This window comes from Malaclemys terrapin, chromosome 2, assembly GCF_027887155.1.
Source record: "Malaclemys terrapin pileata isolate rMalTer1 chromosome 2, rMalTer1.hap1, whole genome shotgun sequence".
Classification (NCBI taxonomy): Eukaryota; Metazoa; Chordata; order Testudines; family Emydidae; genus Malaclemys; species Malaclemys terrapin.
The window spans coordinates 106,251,647-106,265,548 of record NC_071506.1 but is presented as its reverse complement, the minus strand read 5'-3'; the positions used below and the strand labels follow the sequence as shown (position 1 = coordinate 106,265,548).

At 38.7% G+C, this 13,902-nt stretch overlaps 1 long non-coding RNA gene across 4 annotated transcripts in view; it reads left to right on the top strand.

Moving 5' to 3' along the window:
- LOC128832548 (uncharacterized) overlaps positions 1 to 13,902 on the top strand; it is a 419,194-nt gene that overhangs the window by 272,563 nt on the left and 132,729 nt on the right. For all 4 annotated transcript variants that reach the window (XR_008444003.1, XR_008444001.1, XR_008444000.1 and 1 more), the window contains one exon: positions 3,425 to 3,609. This is a non-coding gene — a long non-coding RNA (uncharacterized LOC128832548). The remainder of the gene's footprint in view (positions 1 to 3,424; positions 3,610 to 13,902) is intronic.

Below are 13,902 nucleotides of genomic sequence, written 5' to 3'. Positions count from 1 at the left end.
AGAAGAGACACATACTGAAGACTGTGGGGCAGTTTGTTTGGTATTAATGCTGTTGGATCACTGTGCAAAATGAGTGGACTGTATCAGTACCGACCTCTGTATCAGTCATCTTATTTAAATAGTTTATTAAATACGTTAATGTATAGAAAATAGCATCCCTTCATCTTCACCGTTGTGGAACCCCAGACTTATATGGAGATGTGTGATTCTGTTGAATGTTGTTTAGGAGCTGGCCCCATGGCCTACTCTGATGGAGCAACACAACTTATGCCATTTTTACTTATCCAAAGGCAAATTTCCACAACATGCCTATGCCAGGGAGTGTCAAGTTTAAGGATTCCAAGGCAGCATCATGGGCACTGAGTAATAGGGTTGACTTTTGGGTTGACATTTTATTAAACAGTCCTGGTTTGGAAAATTTCAAAAACCCGGCGATTAAGAGGACATGCTACATTACTATAGCCTCACCAACTCTTGCGCTTTGTTTGCCAGTTACAGGATTTTGGCTGGGGCTGGACTGGAACCAATCTCACAATGACGGGAGACACTCCAGCCCTTTAGCTAATTTGAGCTCTCTGCCTGCCTGCCTGTCCCCAACTTGCCTTCCTCCTGGGACAGAAGAACCAATCAGAGCTGTTGCAGATGGAACTGTCTCCCCCTTCTTCTCCCTGCAGCAACCGGAAGTTATTCTCAATGGGAGTGAAAAGGGGGAGCGGGAACAGGGAACTAAAGGGACCAGCAGCTCCCCCCTCCTCTTCTGCAGGGCCGGCTCTAGCATTTTTGCTGCCCCAAGCAAAAAATTTGCCGCCCCAAGCTTCAGGAGTGCAACTGCCAAAGCAAAAAACAAACAAAAAACGGAATGCCGCCCATGGAATTGTGCCGCCCCAAGCACGTTTTTGCTTTGCTGGTGCCTAGAGCCGGCCATGCCCTTCTGTGAGCAATGGGGCAGCTTATTCGTTAAGCACGGAAAATATACAAAACAGAACTTTCATGTTTAGCGCACTCCTATGTCACATTCTGTGCTTTGGTTTGGAACTCTGATTTGCTTTGCTGTCTTGCTCAATAAAGGAAGAAATATTAGCTCATGAGAATTTCAGCTGCTCTGGGTTCGTATATCATCAGTTAAAAAAAACACCCCACACAATATGTAATGGATTCTAGAAACCTGAATCTATCCCACATGCGGTACAGAATCCAACCCTATGAACAGTGGTTTGGGTCCTTAAAAAAAAGCAAAACAAAACAAAAAAATTGCTTTCAGTCTCAGCAGAGCTTAGTTATCTGTTTCTAGATGTGCTCAAGCAAGAGGTGTTCTACCTACAGATTCATGTTAGAAGCTCCTCTATTACTGTATATGCTAAACTATTTCTCTTGTGTGCATGGGCATGTATGTGTTTTTTTCCTTAACCATTTTAATATTTGTTAAGGTCTTTTATTGTGGAGGGTTGGATATTATATTGGTAACCTCTTTGTGTTGCATTCTTCATACTCTTTACCTTCAGGGCGATGTTGCTGTCATGTTTCACCTTGAGCTGGGAATGCTGCATAGGGGAATGCATTGGATTAATATTTTAGTTCTTGATGCATTGTCCACCCAGGTGCACCTGGCAAGGCAATAAGATGCAGTTGAGTCATAGTTTAATTATTTTGCTTGATGTGGAAAGCGGCAAGGTGCTAGATAGTGATTTTGATATTATGGTGCAGCAGAAGCTGCACTGTAGTTAAGGATGCATTAGAAAATTTCAATCTAACAGTAGAAGAAATGGTGAATTCTGAGGTCAGTGAATTTTAATACAACAAAAAATTACATCATATGCTTTTTATATCAATTTTGTCAACAGATCAATACATCAGATTGTCACACGTTCCAGGCATATGGGAAGTTATTTTGCCTTAACACTGCTGAGGTCACTGTTAAGGTTTTTCATTAGAGTATGAATTTGATGAAGCTGGGATAGCTTCAGGACATCATGCCTTGAGTCAGTAGGCGATTGAGCCTTTGCTCCCTCCGAAAATTCATGTAATTTCATCTCTCCCCATTTAAAAAAAAACCCTCAAAGCTTATTTTTTGAGATGTTCTGAAATTACTATTACTGTTGTTGTTTTATTGCCTTGTTTTTATTCTTTTTGTTTACCCATGTTGTCTGTAATTTTGTGGAGGTTGGGGTGTTTTTGTTAATGAGGATTTTTTTATTGTTCAGCACACAAGTCCTTTTTTAGCGGCTGGGGTACTGTATAAATAAAATTGTTGTTATAGTGTTATTTCTGCTTTGGATTATCTGTTGGAGATGGTAGCAAAACTCTTATGGGACATTGCAGTGTATTGCAGTTGTACTCAATATGAAGGTGAAAAGGACTGCACATCTTTCCCATTAACTTTTTATTTCCCTGCTTTTAAGGTTTTGGGTGGGTGGGGTATGCCCCGCTGCAAGCTTATCTGTCATTAAATGTAGTGTTTGTTGCTAATATATATATAGTGTATTTTATGTGTGTGCAAAATATAAATACATATATTTCCCATTTGTAGAAGATCTGTACTATCTGTATAATTAATGTTGCTTGGATGGTATTAAATGATAGTGACAGATCACGTGGGTGTTAAGGGTTTGACACAGCGGGAGGCGGCACATATGTATCTTCAGCATTAACGCGATGGACATCCATTCAGCAGAAGGGTGGCCAGGCCTTTCCCTAGGAAACATATGCCAAAACTATTATCAAAGACTACGTCATGGCCTGCAGCAAACTGGACAGGATGATAATGAGGCGGGAATTGTACAAGAGAGAATATGCGGGCATCCCATTTTATTACAACAGAATGCCAATAAACAGATTATTTCTATGACTAGTACAATATTTGCTTGGTCAGCAACAATGGCATTTTGGTCTTTATCAGGTTTATACTACTGTTGTTTTACTTTTTGTTTACTTTGGTTGCTATTTTTTTTTTAATGAAAAAATAAACAAAGGGAAACATCTGAGATGCTGTAAAAAGTGCCGTGGACCCAGGACAGCTCATTATTTCTCCTTGAGGGGGAAATCTGTGGTGCACTCTGTGATGTCTGTGACAACGTGTAATGAGGCATTCCACTATGTCAAACCCAGAGTCATAATTCTGTCTTATCTGCTGTGATAATAAGACTTTTTGAACTACTGAACTCAACAGAAGTTATAGATGGAAAGGAAATGGATTGTGTTTTGCCACCTATTTAAAGTAGTCAGAGTCAGTAATTCTGGGTAATTCAAATCAGTTAACCTTTTAGGACTATATATCCCAAATCTAATTTGGAAATCACATTGCTTGAATGGTGCCAAAGTTGCCTAATCCTCATTTTTCAGCAGTTTTCTCCATAGTGTTTGTATTGGAGTCAGTCTCTCTCTCTTTTTTTGGCTGATCCTCTTGTGTGGTTTTTGTTTTCTAAAGGTTTCCCTGGATAGGAACGAGGCCCAGAATTCAAGCCAGTCTTCCTAAGTGAGGGACCCGCTCAAAACTGCTCACTGATGGACAGTAGGTCTTGCCTGTCACTCTTGCTGTTATGGCAGGAGGTACTGCAATGGTGACCAAGCTATGTCCAGGTTATGCCTTTCTTCAGATACTAAGGACTGCAGGTGAGAACCAGTACTCCCAAACTCATATTTAATTTTACTTTTTTTAAATCCATCTCTCATAAACAAGTTAGCAATGTCAGAAATAGCATTTGCTTTAAATTTATTGGCACTTATATTTCCCCCACTCATTTTATTCTGTCTTCATTATTCTTGGTAGTTGTCTATGAATGTGGACATCTGAATTCCAACAAGAGGTGATAGGAATTACTTATGGGATTTATGATCTTCACCATTTTGTAATCATTTATCATTAAACTTGAAATAGGCATTGGTCTGATATGTATCTTGGGTGATGCTGCAACATGCTCCTGGCATATTGGCAGGTCAGCTTTACATTATTATTTTTACATTTCAACTGGGTCATGTCATTGCATATTAATGAAATTTTGTAGTTAAAGATGAACATTTCAGAAGCTACACTCTATGGGATTTAAAATTATGTAAATGGATTGCTGTTTAAACATTGTCAGATGGGGAATTGAGCAGGAAAAGGAGGCAGGAGACTTTTCATATTTGAAAAAGCCCCTGAATTTTGAATGAATTTAGTTTTACACCCGTTAAAAATATCTAGGTGGATATCTTCAAAGATGTCCATGTGAAAATGCTAATTGTTGCTATTCCACCTACACCAGTGGAAAATCATTGTTATTCCTACAAATATTTCAAGTCAATGTACTCTTCTTTTATGTGTATGGGACAACCACCTTTCTCTGGAAAAGATATTCTTATCTTTTGGAGGAAAAGAAAAACAGACTTTTCTTCAGCTGTTAACTTCCAGTAGTTTTCTTTCACGTCTGGAATTTTTTCTGAATAACAAGTTTAAGATTAGTTATGAACATCATCAGTTTTAGCAGTTTTTCCTTTAATTCATTTTAGTGCTCATGAAAATTGACAGGTCCTGGATACGCTTTCAGAGGAGGTTAGAAATGCATCATCTAGTGTTAATTTGATGACACTGGAGACTTATGCCTTCTGTTTATGGACAGAATAGGTTGAACCAGTGTCAGGGCTGTTTTGACTTATACAGTCCCCTCAATAGTCTTGTCTTCACTAGGAAACAATGTGTGTTCTTACTACATGTCAGCTAATATGCAGTAACTACAATGAGGTAAAAATCTTGTTGCATTTTTAACACGTTAGCAGTTTGATTTGCTAACGCATGTGAAAATTACAAACCGTCTTATCGTCACCATCTGCCATTTTTGGATGCAGTGTTGTTGTAGCCGTGTTGGTCCCAGGATATTAGAGAGACAAGGTGGGTGAGGTAATAGCTTCTATTGAGCCAACTTCTGTTGGTGAGAGAAACAAACTTTCAAGCTTATACAGAAGAAGAGCTCTGTGTAAGCTCGAAAGCTTCTCTCTCTCACCAACAGAAGTTGGCCCAATAAAAGATATTGCCTCACCCACCTTAACTTCAGTAGCATTTTACCATATGTTAGGTGTATTCCTACCATATGTTAACTTTGTAACTAATGTGGATGCACCCAAAATTTCTCCATCCTGACCTGGAGATGTATATCCTTTAGGGATGCAAAGATAGTGTAGTCCCCAGGCTTGTCCCAACATTTGTCTATCAGCTGTGGTGTCAGTCTGTGATGAGGACACCTGTCCACCATAAATGAGGCACAGCTCATTTTTCACAGTCCACCAAACTACTGTCTGGCTCTGACTTCATTCATCCTCCACTTGGGCTTGATCTGATTCTGTGACTGATAGGTGAAAGTTTTATATTCAAATTCTTATTTCCTAAGCCATCCAGTTTTGTTTTGTTTTTTAATCTTTATCACAAGAAAAATTACTGTTGAGTACAGGGATTCCAGGGTGGGGAAGATCTGGTTGCAATTCATTTTGTCAAATTATAAAAAACAAGTGTCACTGGGCCCCATGCTTCTGTCAGAGATGGTGAACAGTGACAAGTACCACGCAGGTGTGTGGGATTTTTGAAAAGATGTGAAAATTATGAAATAGGCTTGGCTTTCTTGGATGGAGGAACTTGACCCCTTCCTTTCAGCTCTCCCTGCGCAACTTGTGTGTGCCCCACAATGCATTGTGAAAATTTACAAGAAGGAATTGTGTTGGAGGGTGGCACATGACTCACGGGGATACCTATCCATAGTGAACTGCACTTTGCATCTACACAAGCACTCCTTGTGAGTATGTGCAGCACTAACACAAACAGTCAAGTATAAACGCACATGCGCAATCTACTAACTGCTGCGGTCTTAATGCTGATGTAATTGGTACAGACCAAAACTTGTAGTGTAGAGATGGCCTAACTGTAGTGGATTCAAATTCTTTAGTGAGTGTAACACAATAAGCCTCTTGGAGGAGGAATGCAATTGCTGTATGAGGCTGAAAGAAAATAAAGAAAATCTTAGAATTCTGCTGTTTCAATTAGAAGTCTGTTCTCCGATGAGCATGATTTGAGTTCTTTGTGGTGCTAAGTGTCACTAAGGTAGAAACTAAGGAACAAAAGGGACAATTATGCTTTTGGAGAGAAGGCCCTAGCTGAAATGTGAAATTATAAGAAATATCTTTGTATGTTAGTTTTGGGTCTACTACTTTTTCAGGTATATTTCTGCATTGTAGGCATCAAAGGCCTGCAGTAATATGCACTGAAATTAATGGGAGTCTTTTCATTGACTTTGATTAGGTCAGGTCCTAAGTAGAAGTAGTAGTTCATTCTGACTTGTAAGCCTGCAAGAAATAGCTATGCTAAATTTGGAAAGAAATATAGCAAAAGAAAGTCTCCATTACAGTACAGCTGAATATACAGCATACTTAACCCCTGTCATTATGTATGAAGCTGTCAAATGCTAACTATAATGCAACATTAAATAGAATGATTTTGCACCGCAGCGAACAAGAGCAATTGTTTTTGTTTTCCTCAGAGAGATATTTGAATTGTTGGTATATTATCAGAAACCGGGATCCAGAACTTGAAACAGTGCAAAATAATACCAATGCTACAAGCTGAAAACCAAGGCCTGTCAGGTATTATCACATCCACTCCCCTTTTTCACTTTATTAGACACAGAAGGAAATTCTTTCAAATGTTTGCTAACCTTCACTGAACAAGAATAACAACTTAATAAACATGAATTTCCCTTGGGGAATTCTACTGCATGGTGCTGGTTTTCCCTCCAACATCTTGCCCACCTTGTTTTGAGTGTCTTTCAAGGAACAAAACTATAACATTGCTTCTTGATATTACAAAACTATCTCAAGGAGACAAGTTGCACTGTTAGTTTCCCAGAAAAATCTTATATTTACTTAATGAAAAATTAGACTAAATGCTACTTTGTTAAGCCCACAAGGAAAGTATATTTCTACTGTGAAGAATTCCCTTTTGGAAATCTCAGACACTTTAAATACTGATACCATTTAACTTTACAGGAAAAATGAAAAACTGAACTACTGGATATCTGTCAAACTGGAAGTTTTTAATTTTTTTCCAGCACATCCTACTAGTAGACTTACACTGACTATAGCCCACATTTATAAAATGAATGAAAGGAGGAATGGATAAAGGTTATTTACAGAAAGGAAGTCAACTTATAACTCTTTTCTCATTTTAATTCTAGTGTGAGATGTATTCTCGGCAGTTGCTTAGCTTCAGTCAGTGAAACCCCTTAATAGTAAGAACAGGAAATTGTTAATAATGTTTGGTTCATCTGTCTTTCTTGTGAAATCCATGCTCAGTCATAGACTGAATACATGCCAGTTTTCACTGATTTCCCTCTCTTGGTGAATGCCCATGAGCCAATGTACATAATATTTTGAAATAATACATATGACCCCCCTCTTCTAGAATGCCATTTCATGTCTTTTCTCCTAACCTCTGAATGTGAAGGATTGGTTGTACTAGTTTGTTTACTGTGTCAGAGCTAAATAACATGTTAGTTTCCCTTTGCTAACTCTCATGCTGCAGAGAAAAACTCTCCTCTTTATAGATCTTTTCTGTTTCTTAATTGGTCAACACTGCCTGAATCACTGTAAATAAGCTTCTCACTCCAAGTGTATATACTGGAAAACTATGATGGTAAAAATGAGTGCAACTGATAACGTATTTAATAGACTTGTCGGCTCTATGTAAATAAACACAGCTGCATAAATTAAAATGGAGGTCTAAGATGTATTGGACAGGGTGCCAATGGAAGTTCTACTGTGTTTAAAGACAGCATCATGGTATTTAGGTGTCTAGGGGTACGTCCACACTACCTGCCGGATAGCGATCGATCTATCGGGGATCGATTTATCGTGTCTCATCTAGATGCGATAAATCGATCCCCGAACGTGCTCCCCGTTGACTCTGGAACTCCACCAGGGCAAGAGGCGGAAGCGGAGTCGACGGGGGAGCCGCGGCCATCGATCCCGCACCGTGAGGATGGGAGGTAAGTCGATCTAAGATACGTCGACTTCAGCTACGCTATTCTTGTAGCTGAACTTGAGTATCTTAGATCGATCCCCTCCCTCCCCCCCAGTGTAGACCAGGCCTAAGTAACATAACAGATTTTACTCTTCCTTCTGGCTGGTTGATAGTTGTATGTTAATACTCTACAGAGAATAGCAGTAATGAACTCAAAGCTATTATTTGTCAAATCATTTTAGCATCAGCTTTCTATAATGCTCAGATTTAACCCTGCTGTGCATTGTTGTAGTCATACCACAGCTTTGTGCTCATTCCTGCTTAATTATCAAATAAGCAGCGCTCATTCTTGCATCCTGATTGATTAGGAAGTTTATAGAATGGAGGTCATTATTACACAAGTAAAATCGTGGTAGTATTCTGAGTGCCAAAAAGGAAATATTATAGGTATTAAACTACAGCATTTTCCCTGGTCTCCTTGAATAATTCCATAACATCTTATAAAGATCTTATTTCATTCAACTTTAAAAATGCCATGCTCACGGTATAGCAAAAATTAATAACTGAAATAAATAAATGCAGTGAAAAAGTCAATGTTATGTAAATAGGCTAGTTTCACAAGGAATATTAATTTTTAAATTATTACACAGCAAATTGATGAAGGAGAATATCCTTGATAATGAACACATTTTTCTTCACTTGTCTTAAAGTGTACTATGAAAAGTGACTTAAATATGAGATTGTGGTATGCTGATTGTTTCTGGATGTGACTGGACAAAAGTTTGTAGCCATATTGTAACGCAAATTAACAAGCCCTGGGATAAACCACACACTTCCGTGTCCTGAAGCAGCTAGGGATATGTCTACACTGCATTTTAAACCATGGCAGCAAGTCTCAGAGCCCAGGTCTACAGACTTGGGCTCACACTATATTGCTAAAAACAGCAATATAAACATTGTGCCTTGGCCTGGAGCTTGGGCTCTGAAATCCAGTCCCTTCTGAGGCTTCAGAGCCTGAGCTCCAGCATCTACTCAGCTGTTTCTAGTTCTGTAGTGCTGGCTCCGCGAGCTTGAGTCTGTAGACCCAGTTTCCGATACTCACTGCTGCAGGTTTTAAAATGTGGTTTAAACATACCTTTAATGGACAGTTGCAAAGGCCTTAGCTAACTCTAAGATAAATGGCAAAGAAGAATTACCTCGAGTTACAGTCGGGCCACAAACTCTAGTCTAAGTGTATTTTCAATAGCCTATTTTAGACAACGATTTAAAGGCGTCATGTTAGAATATATTAAGTCAAGTGTACATAAGGCAGTGTATGCCTTAACATGTGCTAAACTGGCTAAGTAAAAGCCTTGGTTCCCCTCAGGCTTTAATTGGATGAGTTTACCATTTGTTAAAGTATACATTGCATTATCCACACTAGACTTTTAAAATGTGTTTTAGTGTGCGTTAGCTAACATGTTAACAACATGCTTTTAAATCTTAATCTACACAAAGACAATGACTCCATTGCACATTTGCTCAGTGTATAAGTAAAAGGATGGTTGTGGGGGGTGGTTTTTTTTTTTTTTTTTTTTGTTTGTTTTTAAACTATCAATCCTGTACATTCTGCCTGGTTTCTGAAAGTCAGGCTGTCATCTTTATGGTTCATAATTTAATGAACAATTCTGTTCAAGCTGTGCAAAATAGAAAAGACTCAACCTCATTCTTTTGGAATTGTGGTGGCTCTTCAGTGCTAATAGGTGTGAAGTAGTATAACTGCCTTCACCCTGATAAAGTCAGCAGCTACGACTGACTGTGCACACAAAGAAGTTCTGGTGAGCAAGAAGGTGGTATTTGGACATTGTCCTAGGGCAGCGGTTCTCAAACTTCTGTATTGGTGACCCCTTTCACATAGCAAGCCTCTGAGTGTGACCCCCCCCCTTATAAATTAAAAACACTTTTAAATATATTTAACACCATTATAAATGCTGGAGGCAAAGCCGGGTTTGGGGTGGAGGCTGACAGCTTGCGACTCCCTGAGGGGTCCTGACCCCCAGTTTGAGAACCCCTGTCCTAGGGTCTTATTCTCCACTGCTTTGCAATTTATGTAATCATTTATTCTAGTGCAAAAAGCTTTAAAGTGGTACCCATTCAGTAGTGTTTCACATCCACTTTGCACAGGGTAAATGATTATACAAGTTGCAAGGCCCTGGAGAATCAGGCCTGTTACTAAAACCAAACTTTAAGAGAAAAGTAAATACTGTTCTATGTAAAATACATATTTCTTTTAGAAATGTAAATGTACTGAACAATATTTAAAGCAAAAATATTTTGCCTACTTGCGAAAGATACTATTGCAAAGTTTTCCCAGGACAATGTTCTGATCTCATGGTACATTAATTACTGTATTATTCTTAGTACGCTCTGTGTATTCATGCAATATACATTAACAATCTTATGAATTGTACTTATTGTTCAATATCAAATTAAATCTGTATTGTGTACAGTCTGTTTAGACTAACAAGACTGAAAGAAGAATGATATGTAGTAATATTGTCCAATTATTTGTCAATTGATGCACATATTTTACACCTTCTGACAGGTGTAAATTATTAAGAAGCAAATTAAGCACAGGTACTGATATTTGCACCTGCAATTAATTTTTTATATGTGCTGTGTGTCCCCACAAATATTGAAAATTTAGTCCTCTACATTTATGGGGGGATTCAAACTATGTATGAAAAATAACAAAGCAGAAAAAGTCATTGGCTCACACCATGGTCCCACCCATATCAGAGCTGGATCTTGGCAATAAAATACCTTAAACCTTGAGTGTTTTGTTGTTGCTGTTGTTGAATTATGTTAGTTTGCTGGCTTGTAAACATAACAATATAGGGTGACCAGATGTCCCGAGTTTATAGGGACAGTCCCGATTTTGGGGTCTTTTTCTTATATAGGCTACTATTACCCCTCACTCCCTGTCCCGATTTTTCACACTTACTGTCTGGTCACCCTAAAACTATATGACTGGCTATAGGCCTATACTATACTAAATAGATCAGATGTTGGGATATTTAAAAGTGTGGTAAAGAGGAAAAAGATTATTATTGCATGGCAGCAATGGACATAATAAAAATAAAAAATCACCTTCCCCAAAAACATGCATTAGGAATATAACTACCGGTCATCGGGCACTATTTACAGGACAGTTTTTTTACTGTGCTAATCACTCTTTGCTCTATTCTGGAGAAAGACAGTTTTAATAACTAGATTCCCCAAAAGTTCCAAACCTGCAAGAAACCCTTAATATCTGTCAGTTTTGAGTTAGCCAACTTATGTTTTGGTTTTTTTTCAGTTACTGTAGAAATAAATGAGTTGTTGAAGCAGAGAGGAGAACATATGACTATTAAGGTATTTTAGTCTATGAAGGTCAGTAATAATTGCCTTTTGCTGTTCCATCATGCTGATCACATAGTATTGAGAGAATTGATAACCATTTCATATATGAAGATAAGGTGCAGACTGAAAGAAGTATTTACAGTCATTTCGTACACTGGGATTGATGCAGAATATGTTTCTATTTTTGTCTGCAATGATTGGAGTATATTGCGGAAACAGTGAATTGGGAGCAGCCAGGTCTGTTCTAGAGAACAATACACTTAAAATCCTATAGGAACAAAAACAAAGGATATATGGGTCAGTGATAAAGCATATGGTTACCCATATGTTTGAGATACCCTCCTGACCCTGGATAATATCCAGTAATTTGAGGAGTTAAATAGCATATAATAATACATTTTAGAGTGTCTGGTTGCTGGTTTCAGAAAACTGACACATGAGGCGTGTGGATGTATTTAAAGTGTATGAATAAGAAAAGTAATGTAGTAAAGTTGTTTGGACACTTATAAAACTGTTACCATTCAGATAAGCATTGCATCAAATTCTTGTAGCTAAATCTTGTTAGCTGTAACTAGGGCTGAACCATGATTGTTAAACTGCAGAGGCAGAATTGAAGAATACATTTCTGTTTACTTACACATGTTTATAGATTCTAGGACTGGAAGGGACCTCGAGAGGTCATCGAGTCTAGTCCCCTGCCCGCATGGCAGGACCAAATACTGTCTAGACCATCCTTGATAGACATTTATCTAACCTACTCTTAAATATCTCCAGAGATGGAGATTCCACAACCTCCCTAGGCAATTTATTCCAGTGTTTAACCACCCTGACAGTTAGGAACTTTTTCCTAATGTCCAACCTAGACCTCCCTTGTTGCAGTTTAAGCCCATTGCTTCTTGTTCTGTCCTTAGAGGCTAAGGTGAACAAGTTTTCTCCCTCCTCCTTATGACACCCTTTTAGACACCTGAAAACTGCTATCATGTCCCCTCTCAGTCTTCTCTTTTCCAAACTAAACAAACCCAATTCTTTCAGCCTTCCTTCATAGGTCATGTTCTCAAGACCTTTAATCATTCTTGTTGCTCTTCTCTGGACCCTCTCCAATTTCTCTACATCTTTCTTGAAATGCGGTGCCCAGAACTGGACACAATACTCCAGCTGAGGCCTAACCAGAGCAGAGTAGAGCGGAAGAATGACTTCTCGTGTCTTGCTCAAAACACACCTGTTAATACATCCCAGAATCATGTTTGCTTTTTTTGCAACAGCATCACACTGTTGACTCATATTTAGCTTGTGGTCCACTATAACCCCTAGATCCCTTTCTGCCGTACTCCTTCCTAGACAGACTCTTCCCATTCTGTATGTGTGAAACTGATTTTTTCTTCCTAGGTGGAGCACTTTGCATTTGTCTTTGTTAAACTTCATCCTGTTTAACTCAGACCATTTCTCCAGTTTGTCCAGATCATTTTGAATTATGACCCTGTCCTCCAAAGCAGTTGCAATCCCTCCCAGTTTGGTATCATCCGCAAACTTAATAAGTATACTTTCTATGCTAATATATAAGTCGTTAATGAATATATTGAACAGAGCCGGCCCCAAAACAGACCCCTGCGGAACCCCACTCGTTATGCCTTTCCAGCAGGATTGGGAACCATTAGTAACAACTCTCTGTGTACAGTTATCCAGCCAGTTATGCACCCATCTTATAGTAGCCCCGTCTAAATTGTATTTGCCTAGTTTATCCATAAGAATATCATGCAAGACCGTATCAAATGCCTTACTAAAGTCTAGGTATACCACATCCACAGCTTCTCCCTTATCCACAAGACTCGTTATCCTATCAAAGAAAGCTATCAGATTGGTTTGACATGATTTGTTCTTTACAAATCCATGCTGGCTGTTCCCTATCACCTTACCACCTTCCAAGTGTTTGCAGATGATTTCCTTAATTACTTGCTCCATTATCTTCCCTGGCACAGAAGTTAAACTAACTGGTCTGTAGTTTCCTGAGTTGTTTTTATTTCCCTTTTTATAGATGGGCACTATATTTGCCCTTTTCCAGTCTTCTGGAATCTCTCCCGTCTCCCATGATTTTCCAAAGATAATAGCTAGAGACTCAGATACCTCCTCTATAGCTCATTGAGTATTCTAGGATGCATTTCATCAGGCCCTGGTGACTTGCAGGCATCTAACTTTTCTAAGTGATTTTTAACTTGTTCTTTTTTTTATTTTATCTGCTAAACCTACCCCCTTCCCATTAGCATTCACTATGTTAGGCATTCCTTCAGACTTCTCGGTGAAGACCGAAACAAAGAAGTCATTAAGCATCTCTGCCATTTCCAAATTTCCTGTTACTGTTTCTCCCTCTTCACTAAGCAGTGGGCCTACCCTGTCTTTGGTCTTCCTCTTGCTTCTTGTATTGATAAAAAGTCTTCTTGTTTCCCTTTATTCCTGTAGCTAGTTCGAGCTCATTTTGAGCCTTTGCCTTTCTAATCTTGCCCTTTGAAAAACTGCTAGTTTTCCTCAGTTGTTTTTCCCCTCAGTCT